The 17,775-nt window shown below is 47.3% G+C and overlaps 1 protein-coding gene across 1 annotated transcript in view; it reads right to left on the minus strand.

The window, feature by feature from the left end:
• The window catches only part of UBE2H (ubiquitin conjugating enzyme E2 H), a 148,439-nt gene that overhangs the window by 10,335 nt on the left and 120,329 nt on the right, over positions 1-17,775 (minus strand). The gene's annotated exons all lie outside the window — the stretch shown is intronic.

Below are 17,775 nucleotides of genomic sequence, written 5' to 3' on the forward strand. Positions count from 1 at the left end.
TTGTTTTTTTGAGACAGGGTCTCACTCTCTCTCCCAGGCTGGAGTGCAGTGGCGTGATCTCGGCTTGCTACAACCTCTGCCTCCTGGCTCAAGCAATCCTGCCACCTCAGCCTCCTAAGTAGCTGGGACTACAGGCACGTGCCACTACACCTGGCTAATTTTTTGTATTTTAGTAGAGATGGGGTTTCTCCATGTTGGCCACGTGGGTCTCAAACTCCTAACCTCAAATGATCCGCACACCTCGGCCTCCCAAAGTGCTGGGATTACAGGTGTGAGCCACCATGCCTGGCACAGAAACATTTCTAATAACATTTTATAACAGATTTATTGAGATATAATTCACATTCCACAACATCCACTCTTTTGAAGCAAACAATTTAGTGATTTTCGTATACTGTACTCACAAAGTCATACAACTGTGACCACTATCTAATATTAGAATATTTTCATCACCTCAAAAAGAAACCTGTTACCCATTGGCCATCATTTCTCATTCTCCCCTCAGCTCAGTTCCTGACAACCACTTATCTACTTTCTGTCTCTATGGATCTGCCTGTTCTGAACTTCATATAAATGAAATCATACAAATATGTGGGCTTCTGTGTCTGAATCTTTCACTTAGCATAATGTTTTCAAGGTCCACCCATGTTGTAGCATGTAGCACTATTTCTTATTCCCTTTAATGGCTGAATAATACTTCATCATATGGACAAATTTTACCTTATTTATCCATTCATCAGTTGACATTTGGGTTTTTTAATGAGCTATTATGAGTACTATTGCTATGAACACTCATATACAAGCTTTTGTGTGGACTCATGTTTTCAGTTCACCTGGGCATATACACAGGAATGAAGTTTCTGGGTCTCATGGTAACTCTGTTTAACCTTTTGAGAAATTGCCAGACTGTTTGCCAAGGTGACTGCAACATTATACATTCCCACCAGCAATGTATGAGGATTCCAATTTCTTCACATCTCTATCAACACTTGTTATTGTCCATCTTTTTTATTATAGCCATTCTAGTGAATCTTTTTTTTTTTTTTTTTTAGACGGAGTTTCACTCTTGTTGCCCAGGCTGGAGTGCAATGGCAAGATCTTGGCTCACTGCAACCTCGGCCTCCGGGATTCAAGCAAATCTCCTGTTTTAGCCTCCCAAGTAACCGGGATTACAGGCATCTGCCACCACGCCTGGCTAATTTTTTGTATTTTTAGTAGAGGCAGGGTTTCACCATGCTGGCCAGACTGGTCTTGAACTCCTGACCTCAGATGATTCACCTGCCTTGGCCTCCCAAAGTGCTGGGATTACAGGTGTGAACCACTCCGCCAGCCCATTCTAATAGATATTTAATCAATCTATTCCTTAGGACTTTTTATATACAAGACTGTGATCTGCAAATACAGACAATTTTATTTATTCCTTTCCAATTTGAATGCTTTTTATTTAATTATCTTGCTTAACGTCCCTGGCTAGAACCTCTAGCACAATGTTAGATAGAAGTGATAAGAGCAGCTAAGCGTGGTGGCTCATTTGGGAGGCCGAGGCGGGTGGATCACCTGAGGTCAGGAGTTCGAGACCAGCCTGGCCACCATGGTGAAACCCCATCTCTGCTAAAAATACAAAAAATTAGCCAGGTTGGTGGTGGGCACCTGTGATCCCAGCTACTAGGGAGGCTGAGGCAGAAGAATCACTTGAACCGGGGAGGCAGAGGTTGCAGGGAGCCGAGATCAAACCATTGTATACCATCCTGGGCAATAAGAGCAAAACTCCATCTCAAAAAATGAAAATAAAATAAAATAAAAAAGGAAGCGGTAAGAGCAGACATCCTTGTCTTGTTCCTGATGTAGGGGAGATATTTCAGTCTTTCACCAGTAAGCATGATGCTAGTTGTATCCTGCAACTTTGCTAAACTTCTTCATTCATTCTAACAGAATTTTTTTTTTCTGTTTTTTTCTGCTATAAAAAAAAATCTACATCTACAAAAGATGGTCTTTGTAGATGCTCTTTACAGGTTGAGACATTTCCCTTCTATTCCTAGTTTGTCAGGTGTTTTTATCATTAAAGGGTGTTGAATTTTGTCAAATGCTTTTGCTGCATCTATTGAGATGATTATGTGGGTTTTGTCCTTTATTCTAGTAATACATGTATTACATTAATTGATTTTCCCATGTTAGGCCGACCTTGCATACGTGGGATAAATCCTGCTTGGTCATGGTGTATAATACATTTCACATGCTAGTGGTTTTGGTTTGCCAGTATCTCACTGAGGATTCTTCCATCTGTATTCATAGGAGATACTGGTCTGTGGTTCTCTTTTCCTATGATATCTTTGTCTGATTTTGGTATTACAATACTATTAGCCTCATAAAATGAATTGAAAAGTGCTCCTTTCTCTTCTATTTTTTGGTAAGAGTGTCAAAATTTGGTATTATTTCCTTTTTAAATTTTGGGTAGAGTTCACCAGTGAAACTGGTTTGGCCTAAGCTTTTCTTCGTGGACAGTTTTCAAACTACTAAGTCAAGCTTTTTGTTATAGGTCTATCCAGATATTTTATTTCTTCTTGAGTTGTTAGTTTATGCCTTTCCAGTAAATTCTCAAGTTCATCTAAGTTGTCTAATTTGTTGTCATATGGTTGTTCATAGTATTCGCTTTTCATTTTTTCTTTTTATTTTAGAGATAGCGTGTCACCGTGTTGCCCAGGCTAGTCTCAGACTCCTGGCCTCAAGCTATCCTCCTGCCTCAGCCTCCCGAGTAGCTGGGATTACAGGCATGTGCCACTGTACTGAGCTCCATCCTTTTTTTTTTTTTTTAAATTATACTTTAAGTTCTAGGGTACATGTGCACAACGTGCAGGTTTGTTACATATGTATACATGTGCCATGTTGGTGTGCTGCACCCATTAAATCGTCTTTTACATTAGGTATATCTCCTAATGCTATCCCTCCCCCCTCCCCCCTCTCCACAATAGGACCTGGTGTGTGATGCTCCCCTTCCTGTGTCCAAGTGATCTCATTGTTCAATTCCCACCTATGAGTGAGAACATGTGGTATTTGGTTTCCTGTTCTTGCAATAGTTTGCTGAGAATGATGGTTTCCAGCTGCATCCATGTCCCTACAAAGGACACGAACTCATCCTTTTTTATGGCTGCACAGTATTCCATGGTGTATATGTGCCACATTTTCTTAATCCAGTCTGTCACTGATGGACATTTGGGTTGATTCCAAGTCTTTGCTATTGTGAATAGTGCCGCAATAAACATATGTGTGCATGTGTCTTTATAGCAGCATGACTTATAATCCTTTGGGTACATCCCCAGTAATGGGATGGCTGGGTCAAATGGTATTTCTAGTTCTAGATCCTTGAGGAATCGCCACACTGTTTTCCACAATGGTTGAACTAGTTTACAGTCCCTCCAACAGTGTAAGCGTTCCTATTTCTCCACATCCTCTCCAGCACCTGTTGTTTCCTGATTTTTTAATGATTGCCATTCTAACTGGTGTGAGATGGTATCTCATTGTGGTTTTGATTTGCATTTCTCTTATGGACAGTGATGATGAGCATTTTTTCATGTGTCTGTTGGCTGTATGAATGTCTTCTTTTGAGAAGTGTCTGTTCATATTCTTTGCCCACTTTTTTTTTTTTTTTTTTTTTTTTGAGACGGAGTCTCGCTCTGCCGCCCAGGCTGGAGTGCAGTGGCCGGATCTCAGCTCACTGCAAGCTCCGTCTCCCGGGTTCACGCCATTCTCCTGCCTCAGCCTCCCGAGTAGCTGGGATTACAGGCGCCCGCCACCTCGCCCGGCTAGTTTTTTGTATTTTTTAGTAGAGACGGGGTTTCACCGTGTCAGCCAGGATGGTCTCGATCTCCTGACCTTGTGATCCGCCCGTCTCGGCCTCCCAAAGTGCTGGGATTACAGGCTTGAGCCACCGCGCCCGGCCTTCTTTGCCCACTTTTTGATGGGTTGTTTTTTTCTTGTAAATTTGATTGAGTTCTTTATAGGTCATCCTTTTTATTTCTGTGAGGTTGTAATGTCCCCCCCTCATTCCTGATTTTCATAATTTTTTTTCTTTTCTCTTTTTTCCCCCCTTTAGTTAGTTAGTTAGTTTGTATTTTGCTTGGTCAGTCTAGCTAAAGGTTTGTCAAGTTTGTTGATCTTTTCTTTTTTTTTTTTTTTTTTTTTTTTGAGACGGAGTCTCGCTCTGCCGCCCAGGCTGGAGTGCAGTGGCCAGATCTCGGCTCACTGCAAGCTCCACATCCCGGGTTCACGCCATTCTCCTGCCTCAGCCTCCCGAGTATCTGGGACTACAGGCGCCCGCCACCTCGCCCGGCTAGTTTTTTGTATTTTTTAGTAGAGACGGGGTTTCACCGTGTCAGCCAGGATGGTCTCGATCTCCTGACCTCATGATCCACCCGTCTCGGCCTCCCAAAGTGCTGGGATTACAGGCTTGAGCCACCGCGCCCGGCCGATCTTTTCAAATAATCAGCTTTTGGTGTGGTTAATTTCCTCTATTTTTTTTAAATTCTCTATTTCGTTAATTTATGCTCTAATCCTTATTATTTCCTTTCTTTTGTTTGCTGGGGGCTTAGTTTCTTCTTCTTTTTCCAGTGTCTTAAGGCAGAAACTTAAGAGTATTGATTTGTGGTTGTTCTTCCTTTTAAATATAGACAGGTACGACTATAATTTTCCCTACAAATACTGTTTTAGTTGCATCCCATTCATTTTGGCATGTTGAGTTTTTATGTTCATCCATCTCAAAGTATTTCCTAATTTCTCTTGTGGTCTATTTTTTTACCCATTGATTACTTATGAGTATATGTTTAATTTCCACATATTTTTGAATTTTCCTAATTTCTTTGTGTTATTAATTTCAAACTTCACTCCATTATGAACAGAAAACATCCTTGGTCCAACTTCATTCCCTGTAAACATATTGATGCTTGTTTTGTGGCCTAGCGTATAATCTATCCTAGAGAATGTTCCATGTGCATTTGAGAAGAATGTCTATTCTCTTGTTGTTGGGTGGAGTATTCTACAGATGTCAGTTAGCTCTGGTTGGTTTATAGTGTTGTTCAAGTCTTCTGCTTCCATATGGATCTTCTGCCTATCTACCTGTTTAGCTCTATCTATTATTAAAAGTGGGATATTAAAGTCTGCAACTATATTGTGAATTGTCTATTTTTCCCTTGAATTCCGTCTGTTTTCTGCTTTATATATTCTGTGGCTCTGTTTTTAGGTACATGTTTATAATTGTTATATTTTTCTGATGGATTGACCTTTTTATCATTATACAATGTCCCTGATTATTTTCTAGTGACATATTTTCTTTGTTTTGAGACGGAATCTTGCTTGTCACTCAGGCTGGAGTGCAATAGCGCAATCTCGGCTCACTGAAACCTCTGCCTCCCAGGTTCAAGTGATTCTCCTTCCTCAGTCTCCTGAGTAGCTGGGATTACAGGCGCCTGCCACCATGCCTGGCTAATTTTTATATTTTTAGTAGAGACGGGGTTTCATCATGTTGGCCAGGCTGGTCTCAAATTCCTGGCCTCAAGTGATCTGCCAGCCTTGGTCTCCCAAAGTGTTGAGATTACAGGCATGAGCCACTGCGCCCAGCCATATTTTGTTTTAAAGTCTATTTTGTCTGATATTAGTATAGTCACTGCAGCTTTCTTATGGTTACTGTGTGTATCATTTTCCATTAAAAATTTTTCAACCTATTTGTATGCTTAAATCTAAAATATGTCTCCCATAAATAGCATATAATTGAATCTTGCTTTATTCATATTTTTTTTAAAGCTGATTAAGGCTGGGCGTGGTGGCTTACACCTGTAATCCCAGCACTTTGGGAGGCCAAGGCAGGTGGATCACCTGAGGAATTCGAGACCAGTCTGGCCAACAAGGTAAAACCCCGTCTCTACTAAAAATACATAAGTTAGCCGGGCGTGGTGGTGTGCAGTCTGTAATCTCAGCTACTCGGGTGGCTGAGGCAGGAGAATCTCTTGAACCTGGGAGACAGAGGTTGCAGTGAGCTGAGATCATGCCACTGCACTCCAGCCTGGGCAACAAGATCAAAACTCTGTCTCAAAAAAAATTAATTAATTAATTAATTAATTAATTTTTTAAAAAGGCCAGGCATGGTGGCTCACACCTGTAATCCCAGCACTTTAGGAGGCCCAGGCGGGTGGATCACAAGGTCAGGAGATTGAAACCACCCTGGCTAACACGGTGAAACCCCGTCTCTACTAAAAATACAAAAAATTAGCCGGGCGTGGTAGCGGGTGCCTGTAGTCTCAGCTACTTGGGAGGCTGAGGCAGGAGAGTGGCGTGAACCCGGGAGGTGGAGCTTGCAGTGAGCGGAGATTGTACCACTGCACTCCAGCCTGGGCGACAGAGCGAGACTCTGTCTCAAAATATAATAATAATAAATCAAATCAATCAATCAATAAAATGAAAATAAAGCTGATTAGAAGCTGCATGCATGGGTGAGCTTGTCAACCAGTGACCTTCACCAATTGTAATCTGATTGGGCTGTTTCATTGGGAAACTCCTAATGTTAGTACCTTTGGGTCCTTCCTCTTGAGTTGGTCTGAGCACTTACAGAGGAGCCCTTCCATTTCCTGCCTGAATGGAATAAGCCTGGCTGCCAGGCTTGTGGGAGCTGAGTCGGGGAGGGAGACTGTGATACCATTCCTCACGTTAACTTTCATTTTAAACCTAGATTTTTGGTATGGTAATTTCCTCTCAGTTGTATCCATATGCCCTCCTAGCAGAATCCTCTAGTCTTCTGCTCAGCTGGGAACGGGTCAGTAGTCTGGGTACACAGAGGTGGGGAGGAGCTCTAGATCCCCAAAATGTCTTAAGCTTTCTTTTTTTGAGGCTGGGTCTCACTCTGTCACCCAGGCTGGTATGCAGTAGCATCATCACAGCTCACTGCAGCCTCGACCTCCCCGGGCTCAGGTGATTCTCCTAACTCAGGCTCCCAAGGAGCTGCGACTACAGGCCTTATGCCACCACACCTGGCTAATTTTTTTGTAGAGACGGGGTTTCGCCATGTTGCCCAGGCTGGTCTCCAACTCCTAGCCTCAAGTGATCTGCCCACCTCAGCCTCCTAAAGTACTAGGATGACAGTCATGAACCACCGCACACGCTGTCTTAAGCTTTCAACCTAACCTGTCACAGTCCTTCATTTACCCCTCACTGATCAGAGGAACCTGGAACCACTCATCTTTGGGGTGGGGGTTTGCAGTGTTTTGCTTTTAATCTATTAAGTTAGTTACTACAAGTACACCTGTTTTCCAGTTTTCAATTTGTTTGTTTGTTTTAGAGACAAGGTCTCACTGTCCGCTGGGCTGGAGTGCAGTGGCGCAATCATAGCTCACGGTGACCTGGAACTCCTCGGCTCAAACAACAAGAATCTTTTTGTTGTTGTGCTTTGTTGGTTTGCCGATGTCTACTCTTCCTTACTTTTTGTGTCTGTGGGTTATGTGCCTTGCCTGTTTTTGTAACCCTCTACTGTCATTTTAATGGAGTTTTGGTGTCGGAGGAGTGAGATTAACCTGTATGGTCAACTGGCCATCTTTTTTTTTTTTTGAGACACAGTTTTACTCTGTCACCAGGCTGGAGTGTAGAGGCGTGATCTTGACTTACTGCAGCCTCACCTCCTGGGTTCAAGTGATTCTCCTGCCTCAGCCTCCCGAGTAGCTGGGATTACAGGTGAATGCCACCATGTCCGGCTAATTTGTGTATTATTAGTAGAGACAGGGTTTTGCCATGTTGGCCAGACTGGTCTCAAACTCCTGGCCTCAAGTGATCCGCCTCTCCTGGCCTTCCAAAGTGCTGGGATTACAGGCGTGAGCCACCGTACCTGGCCATTGACCATTTTTAATTGAAGTAGTTCCACCTTCTTCTATTTAAAGCTTTGGTTCAGATTAATTCCTTTTTTTTTTTTTTTTGAGATGGAGTCTTGCTCTGTCACCCAGGCTGGAGTGCAGTGGCATGATCTCGGCTCACTGCAAGCTCCGCCTCCTGGGTTCACACCATTCTCCTGCCTCAGCCTCCTGAGTAGCGGGGACTACAGGCGCCCGCCACCACGCCCGGCTAATTTTTTGTATTTTTAGTAGAGACGGGGTTTCACTGTGTTAGCCAGGATGGTCTCGATCTCCTGACCTCGTGATCCACCCGTCTTGGCCTCCCAAAGTGCTGGGATTACAGGCGTGAGCCACCGCGCCCGGCCTAGATTAATTCTTTTATCTACACTTTTGGAAGTCTCTCTTCCTAAGGCTCAAGATACGGCCTTTCTCATTTTGGCTATTGCAGACTCTAAGAGGACATGGTAACCTTGGGCTTGTAACTGCACTTGAATACTAAAGATGTGTATTACTCAGGATTATTGATTGCAAATGACAGGAAGGAGCTTGATGTTTTCCCCTAAAGGAGAAGTCCAGGGAGGTTCTCAGGCAGGCCCTCCGCAACCTGGCTCTAGTCTCAGCAGCTCGGAGCTTTGCAGCCCCAGAGGGAAAAGTCTTTCCCAATGGTTTCAACACAAGCCCCAGTCCCATGCTCCTCTCTGAACTGAGTAGGGGGCCTGACTGGCTGGCTGGGTCAGAGGGCTCCACCACTGCGGGGACGGGGAGTTTTGGAGTTAGCTTCCAAAAACAGCTTGGATGAGGTGAGGGAGGCAGGGTTGTTCCCTCAAATAGCATTGCAGCACTGATACCAGAGGAAGGGGGAACAGATGCTGGGCAGGCAGAAATAACAGGTGTCCACTGCAGGGCAATCATACCAGCCTCATGGCCTTGCTGTAAGTTAAACCCTTAGCTGGGTGCCTGAAACATTAAAACACTAGCTGCTGTTGCTGTTGTTATGACTGTCACTGTTAACAGGCAGACTCTGTGGCTCGCCTTTTTATCTCGAACACCACATTCCTTTGCTAGGGCCAGAAACAGGCACAGAGCCTGTTTCCCTCAGCCCCCTGGCCATGCAGTTGGCAGCGAGGCTCAGCAAAACCTCCTGATCCCATGCTCTTCTTTCAGATGGGTCTCCTCTCCTTATCACTCCCCAGTTCATCCCTGCCTGCTCCTCCAGGTGTCACACCTTGGCCTCACCCTTCTCATTGAAAGAACACACATGCACTTTGCCACGTACTTAGCTGCTATCTTGGAGTGATTACGTGGAGTGTGGGTGTTGCTGCTTTGTGATGGTTGCTCAAATAAATTATAAACTGCTTGGGACTGGGGCCAGGGTCTCATATGCCTCCAGCTAAACCCCTTTCTCCAAGGCCTGGAATGCAAATCTGGCCACACACAGGATCCAGTAAGTCCCAGGCAATCGAGGGGTCTAGCTGGTGGCAAAGCCTGGAGGGAGGACATCAGATCAAGGGGCATTTGGCCCACTTCTGCCAGTTAAGGACTGGGGTCCACTGCTAATCACTGTGACAGAGCCTGTTCTATATGTTGGCAAAGCCAACCTCTCCTATTCCTTAGTAATATTAATAGAATCCTGATTTTTTAGAATTGCAAAATTTCAAATATAGACCTTAAGACTTTTACTTAAAAACAGACCAAAGGCTGGGTGCAGTGGCTCATGCTTATAATCTCAGCACTTTGGGAAGCTGAGGCAGGTGGATCACTTGAGGTCAGGAGTTCGAGACCAGCCTGGCCAACATGGTGAAACTCTTCTCTACTAAACCATTCTCTACTACTAATACAAATATATATATATATGTGTGTGTGTGTGTGTGTGTGTGTATATATGTGTGTGTGTGTGTGTGTGTGTGTGTATATATATATATATATATATATAGCTGGGCATGGTGGTACGCACCTGTACTCCCAGCTACTTGGGAGGCTGAGGCAGGAGAATCGCTTGAACCCAGGAGGCAGAGGTTGCAGTGAGCCAAGATTGTGCCATTGCACTCCAGCCTGAGCAACAGAGCGAGACTTCATCTCAAAAACCAACAAACAAAAAAACAGACTAAATAAACTTTTGTTATGAAAAATGTATAACCTATTTAAAAGAGAGAATGGTATAAAGAACAGCCACGTAGCCGTCATTCAGCTTTAACACATGGCTAACCTTGTTTCTTCTATTACTTCCCACCCCATTATTGGATTATTCTGAAACAAATCTGGACACATAATTTCATCCATAAATTCAGTAAGTATTTCCAACAGGTAATTTTTGAACATATACGCTAGTAAATATATACATATGCACAATATCATATAAAACACAATAACTATCACAAAACACAATACCTTTATCACCTATAAAAAAAAAATTACCAGGTGCGGTGGCTCATGCCTATAATCCTAACACTTTGGGAGGCTGAAGCAGGAGAATGGCTTGAGCTCAGGAGTTTGAGACCAGCCTGGGCAACAGAGTGAGATCTCACATCTAAAAAAAAACCCAAATAATTACCTGGGCATGGTGGCGTGCGCCTGTGGCCCCAGTTACTTGGGAGGCTGACGTGGGAGGATCACTTGAGCCCTGGAGATCAAGGCTACAGTGAACTATGATTGTGCCACTGGACTCCAGCCTGGGCAATGGAGTGAGATCCTTTCTAAAAATAATAATAATTTATTCATATCATAACATACTACTTACTGTTTAAATTTCCCCAATTGTCTCACAATTTTTTAAAGAGCTGACTTGTTCCAATAGGTTCCAAAGATGCAAGGTCCACGTTACGCTAGAACCCCAATGTTATTCAAGAGGGCAGTGTGCCCAGGTGAAGAAGTATATTTCCCAACATTCCTGAAGCAGGGTGTGGGCCTGTGGCTCAGTTTGGCCCAAGAGGTTTAAGTGGAAGCGTGAGGGAGGCTTCCAAGACTTCTTAAAAGGAGCTGTCAGGCCAGGTGCCGTGGCTCACGCCTGTAATCCCAGCACTTTGGGAGTGGAGGTGGGTGGATCACTTGTGATCAGGAGTTCAAGACCAGCCTGGCCAACATGGTGAAACCCCGTCTCTACTAAAAATACAAAAATTAACTGAGTGTGGTGGTGGGTGCTTATAATCCCAGCTACTCGGGAGGCTGAGGCTGAAGAATCGCTTGAACCTGGGAGGTGGAGGTTACAGTGAACCGGGATTGCACCACTGCACTCCAGCCTGGATGACAGAGTGAGACCCTGTCTCAAAAAAAAAAAAAAAAAAAAAAAAAAAAGGAACTGTCAGCTGAGATGAGCATTTTTTCTCTGGAGCCTCAGCAGCTATATTGAACCAGGAAGTGGCTTTGCAAATGGAAGTCAAAGCTAGAATGACAGACAGAAAGAATAGGAAATGAATTTCCCATTCCATTCTTATTTCCAGTCTTTATTATAGAATCGTTTAAGATTAGGTTTAGTTGTAATAAGTAGAAAATTAAAAAATTTATAGCAGTGCCTTAAATATGCTACAAATTATTATTATTTTTTGAAACAGGGTCATGTTCTGCAGCCCAGGCTGGAGTGTAATATCACGATCTTGGCTCACCGCAGCCTCAACCTCCTGGACTCAAGTGATCCTTACACCTTAGCCTCCCTTGTGGTTGGGACCACAGGCGTGTGCCATCATGCTGGGCTAATTTTTAAATTTTTTGTAGAGATGGGTCTCCCTATGTTGCTCAGGCTGGTCTGGAACTCCTGGGCTCAAGTGATCCTCCTGCCTTGGCCTCCTAAATTGTTGGGATTACAGGTGTGAGCCACCATGCCTGGCCTATTTTTCTATCTCACATAAACCTAGTTAAGAGATAAGCAGTATGGGGAAAATACAGTGGTTCCGAAAAACCAGACTATTAGGTATCTATTGCTGCATAATGGATTACACCCAAAACTTAGAAGCTTAAAGCAGCAAACCCGCATTCCCATCTTTTTCCCAGTTTCCGAGGGTCAGGAGTCCGGGAAGCTGCTCCCAGGCTGCTGCGGCTCAGGATCGCTGATGCGGCCTGCTGCAGCCATTCCTAGCTGCACCAGGTCCGGGCATCCACTGTTGGCTCACGCGCCGGTTGTCGCCAGGCCTCAACTCTTGCTGGCTGTTGGTTTAGGGCTTCGGTTCCCAGCCAGGTGGGGCACTCCAAAGGAGAGGGCAGCTCAAAACAATCCGCTGGCTTCCCCCAGAGCAATGATAGGAGACAGAAAGAGGGAGCTAGAGAGAGCCCTGAAGGTGGACGCCGCAGTCTTCACTCAATCAATCTCCGCAGGGAACGCCCTGCAGGCCCAGGTATCCTTCCCGTCCCTTCCACCTGCCCCTGTGCTCCAGGTCCCCCAGGCTCCAGCCCTGCAGCCCGAGCCCCACCCACTGTCCTCGCCTCCCGCCCTCCCGCTTCAGGTCTCTGCCTCTCCCTTTCTCTCTTTCCCTCTTTCTGTATCCTTTGCTTTGTGCCTCTGATGCCTGACCTGGCCCCAAGCCAACACGCCACCATCCCACCCCTTTCCCACCGTGCCCCCCGGTCACGTGCCCCTGGGCCAGCCAGAACGCTGACCCCTCCCCGAGTCCACTCCCCGCTCTCCGCACAGCCCGGGCCACGCCCTACCCGGGTGCCCTCCCTTTAACCAGCTCCTTCCCATCCAGCCGGGTCCTGATCCAGCCCCCTGCTCCAGGATGCCCTCTCCTAGCCATGTGTGAGGCTTTCATGACCCTTCCTCCTCCTTTCCCGACAGATCGGCGGGGGAGGTGGGCTGAACCGCCCCTCTCGTCCTCACCCCTGCCTTGGCCGCTCTGCCCTGCTGGGAGGGTTTGGTGGCCGTGGCTGGCACTGCGGCAGTGCCCATGTCAGCTCTGACGCCTCTACCGAACTCCCTGTTTTGGGGGCTCTTTCCTTACAATGGTCACGTCGATGAGAAATCTACGTCCCTCCCTGCCCGGTTCCCACCTCTCGGGTGGGGCAGATGCCAGAGGCCTCCGGGGTCCACGCCCTTGGGCTCCTTGGACCGCCCCGCCCCGGCCGACCCCGCCCCACCCAGACTCCCGCTCGCGAGTCGGTGCCGAAGCACGAGGCACGTACGCCCCCTGGTGGCCGAGGCGGGGACGGCCGCGTGGGCTCCGCAGCCTCGCCCCACCCCTCCTGCCCCGCCCAATCCCACCCACCCAATCTGCCCTCCTCGCCCCGCTCTGCTCACCGGCTGGGCTACGCTGTCCACGCCTCGAGCCCGGGACAGCTCGAATTCCGCGGAGGACAGGTGTAACCCACAGAGTGATTCCCTTACCGGGGCCTGCTAGACTCCGGCCCCATGAGGCAGGGCTGGCGGCGTTTTCACGTCCTGGAAGTCACGGCCCTTAGGGGACCGAGGCGCTGCCCAGACGCCCCTGACTGCCAGCTCCGGCCCTGCCACCCAGTCCGCCCCCAGGGACCGGACTGGGTGCGCCGTCCACCCTTCCAGTCCCGGGAACATTATCTGCGGATTGGGAGGTTCTGAGTTCTGCCCTAGATTCCCAAGCAAAGTTGCTCCTTTGCTCTTGTGACTTGCCTGCTTTGTGGTTTTTGGTTTTTGTTTTGTTTTGAGACGGAGTCTCGCTTTGTCGCCCAGCCGGGAGTGCAGTGGCACGATCTCGGCTCACTGCAACCTCCACCTCCCAAGGTTCGGTCGATTCTCCTGACTCAGCCTCCCGAGTAGCTGGGATTACGGATGTGTGCAACCACGCCCGGCTAATTTTTGTATTTTTAGTAGAGACGGGGTTTCACCATGTTGGCCAGGCTGGTCTCTAACTCCTGACCTCAAGTGATCCACCCACCTCGGCCTCCCAAAGTGCTGTGATTACAGGCGTGAGCCACTGCGCCAGGACTGCTTCTCTAAAGATCTCTACTGCACAGAGAGGCTGCTATGCCCCCGCTTCTGAATAGGTAGCCAGCTGTGGCTATCATCACATTTTTCATGGTATATAATTTTAATTAATATTTAATTTTAAAACGAGTGTAAATTGTTCTGCAAAACAACTTTGTTTTGTAGGACCACGTGTCACTTTAAATGTTTAAAGTGTAGCTTCCAAATTGAGATGTGCTTTGTGAAATGCCCCCTGGATTTCAGAGTTAGCACAAAAATAAGAATACAAACTATCTTATTCTTTTACTGTGAATTACATGCTGAATTTTTGTTGTTGTTGTTTTTTGAGACAGAGTCTCACTCTGTTGCCCAGGCTGGAGTGCAGTGGCGTCATCTTGGTTCACTGCAACTTCTGCCTCCCAGGTTCAACTGGTTCTCCTGCCTCAGCCCCCCAAGTAACTGGAATTACAGGTGCCTGCCACCATGCCCGGCTAATTTTTGTATTTTTAGTAGAGACAGGTTTTCACCATGTTGGCCAGGATGGGCTCGATCTCCTGACCTCGGGTAATCCGCTTGCCTCGACCTCCCAAAGTGCTGGGATTACAGGCGTGAGCCACAGTGCCCGACCTCACGCTGAAATGTTTTTGATATATTGAGTTAAATGAAACATTTAACCTTTTTTAAAAAAAGGTTTGAATGTTTTTACTAGATTTACTAGAATCTAAAAACTAGATTTACTAGAACTAAAAACATTTACTAGAATGTTTTTAATGATAAATGTAGATCACATTCTATTTCTATATTTCTGCACTAGGAAGAGGGTTTGAGGTAAATCTAGAGTTTTATTTTCTGACCCTACTGCAGGCACCGGAGGTCGAGGACACCATTGTCAGTGGAAATGGGGATGTGTACGGGGAAAGGCCCTGATCCTCAGAGACCATGCTCATAGAGTGAGCCCTGGGCAGGAGGTCAGCCAGGGAGCATCTCATAGGGCCCAGGCGGCATGAGGGTCACACAGACACAGGTGCCCACAGCCCCAGCGGGCATTGGGGGCACGCATTAAGCTTGGCACAGCATGATTCTTGGAAGGAACACATATGGATGGCCTGAGGACCCAGGTTCTAGCACAGTTATGCCACTGTCTGTGTGACTAAGTCACCTGGCACAGCATAAGCAGTTAATGTCCTGATCTACTTACCGAAGGGCTCACTGCAGTGAGTGAGGCTCGTGAGGGGAAGCCCTCTTCAGCCCTGCCCATGGTGGTCCCCTCTGGAGGAGGGCATGTTTCTGGAATCCTGATTTGTTACCAGCACATAATTTTCAAATTGGCAGAAATGCATCGTTTAGACGGGCGCAGTGGCTCATTAGAACATTCTTACTTTTGTGTTAACTCTGAAATCCAGGGAGTATTTCACAAAGCACATCTCAATTTGGACGCTACGTTTTCAACATTTAAAGTGACACGTAGTCCTACAAAACAAAGTTGTTTTTCAGAACAATTTACACTCGTTTTAAAATTTAATCCCAGTACTTTGGGAGGCCAAGGTGGGCAGATCGCTTGAGCCTAGAAGTGCAAGACCAGCCATGGGCAACATGGCACAACCCCATCTGTACAAAAAATACAAACATTAGCTGGACGTGGTGGCATGTGACTGTAGTCCCAGCTACTCAGGAGGCTGAAGTGGGAGGATCAGTTGAGGCTGCAGTGAACCATGATTATGCCGCTGCACTCCAGCCTGGGCAAGAGTGGGATCGTGTTTCCAAAAAAAAAAAAAAAGAAAGAAAAAGAAAAAAATGCATCTTTAAAAGCCTTGTCCTGTGCGTGTGAACACACACGAGTGGAGTGCGGCAGGTCCTGAAGGGCTGCTTACAGAACTGAGGAGTGGAGAAAGTGGAGGCGAGGCTGCCCACAAAGAGGCGGAAGCTTCTCCAAGGAGCCTCTTGCTGCGCGCTGGCCAGCCTTGGCGGCCAGGACCCCAGGAGAGGAAGCTGAGGGAGGCCTGAATGCCAGCTGCACCTGGTGTCCAGCACCCCATTCTAGGTTCACTGTCACCTACAGGCACAGCCAGAAGGGTGTAGTTTTCTCTTAGGGAGTCTAAGTCCATTGTTGCCACCTCTGACCCCTTGACACCAGGTCCTGGGAGCCAAGTCTTGAGCCCCAAAGAGCTCTGAGGAGCTCAGGTCTTCAGAAGTGCCCTTTTTCCGAAAATAAACACCCTTCACTACGTAGGTACACATACACGCGCACAGGCACACGTGTGCCACACACACACAGAGGGAAATGCTCCTATCTTTTATCTTCTAACATTAAATCCCTGGTCAGGATAACTCTTCAGTTCCAAGAAGTTGGGGGCACACACACAGTACACCCTGAGGCCCAAGACAGCAGGCTTGGGCCCAAGTTGCACTGTCTGGGGCTCAGCGGGGGGTGAGTCCCTGAGATGCCACTTACAAATAGGGCTGCTTCAGCCTGCCAGGAGGCTACAAGGCCTCTGCAGCTCCAGGGATTGTGGGAGTCAGAAAAATCCTTTGTCTTGGTTCTGGGTGGGGAGCGGGACACCCCCAGATCCAGTGTCACAGGCACTCATTCCCAGGGGGACAGAGCAGCCTTCAGAGCCAGCAAGAAAGTTTTGAGGCTCAGAGCCCACCAGCTTTCTTTTCCAGGACAATGTGCCTCAGAAACCCCGGTCCCCTTCCCAGGAAAGGAACGATGACTCAGGCAAGTAGTGACAAGCCACCTGCCACTTGGGAAGCAGCTAGACTGAGGCCGAGGGTGAGTGGTGCTGGGTGGGATTCCCAGGGTTGGCGGAGGGGGGCGGTTGGGAGACCCAAGTGCCAGCAACTGCACTGAGACTTCTCCTTGGTGGGGGGAAAGTAGGGGGGGGTTAAAAGCAGCTGCCTTACGTGAGATCAATGGAATGACTGTTCACATGGCCTATGTACCTCTTAAGTCCCGTTTAGGATGGAAACTGCTCTACACCCCAAAGCTCTTTGGCCTAAAAACTCTAAACCTGTGTTCAAACCTTGGTGTTTCGTGGTTAATATCTAGCATCCTCTCTGTTACTCTATCTTGTGACGGGGCACTGTTTTGCGGCCTGGGTGGAGTTGAGTCACAGGGTGGCAGAGTCAGAACCTATTAGTCTAGGGATGTTGCTTTACAGCTTAGTACCCAAGGTCCATGAAAGCCCAGTGAGGGGCCTGAAGTTGCACAGCTGGTTAATGGAAGGGCTGGGACTTGAACTCATGGCTCTGTGGTTCAGTCCTTTGGCTAAAGGGCCCGTGAGTGCCACCCACAAAGAGGGTCTTAAACGTTTTGCTTCTGGGCTCTGGAGGCATCCAGGGTAGCTAGGGGGTTCCCTGCCAGTGGGGAGGGAGCAGGCACTGGCACACCATTCCTCAGCAGTCCCACCTCATTCAATCTGGCAGGTAGGTATGAAGCCGGGCCAACTGAGGAGTATGCATCAGGATGTAGGGAAGGAGAAAAAGGAGTTTAGGGGAATGAACAAGGAGAAAACAGTGGAAAAGAGATGGAATGAGAACACACGAACAAAGCAAAAGTATTTCCTTTGTCTTAAGGTCCTGCTAACAAAACCGTCTCCATTAGACTGAGCAGTATCGCCATCTGGTGGTAACCGAGAGCAAACGCTTTAGAAAGCAATCGAAATGCTGGTCTAATCCAGCGATAAGCGTTTTCCCATGCAAAACCCACCGTCCTCATCTCCCAGGAGGCGTAGCACTTGGCAGAGGACCACCTGTTTAGGCAGATCAGCCCTGGCAGGAAGCTGCACTGTCCGTGAACTCCAGGCCTCGGAGTATCCTCACTGGGTGTGAGTTGACAGGGCTTAGAAGGTTTAGGCATAGGGGTAGATAGGGACCTTCGGGCTTTACAAGGCTCTAGTGGAGGAGCCTCACAGCCCCGTTCATAGCCAGCAGTCTTGCATCTGAGTTCCAGGTTCAAGGACAGGCCTCTGGGCAGAGCCTCTAGGTTATCACTGCCTAAGGGTGCCACTCCCTTCCCAAACTAATTTAGTCACCTGCATTCCA

This window comes from Macaca mulatta, chromosome 3 (genome assembly GCF_049350105.2).
Source record: "Macaca mulatta isolate MMU2019108-1 chromosome 3, T2T-MMU8v2.0, whole genome shotgun sequence".
Taxonomy (NCBI): domain Eukaryota; kingdom Metazoa; phylum Chordata; class Mammalia; order Primates; family Cercopithecidae; genus Macaca; species Macaca mulatta.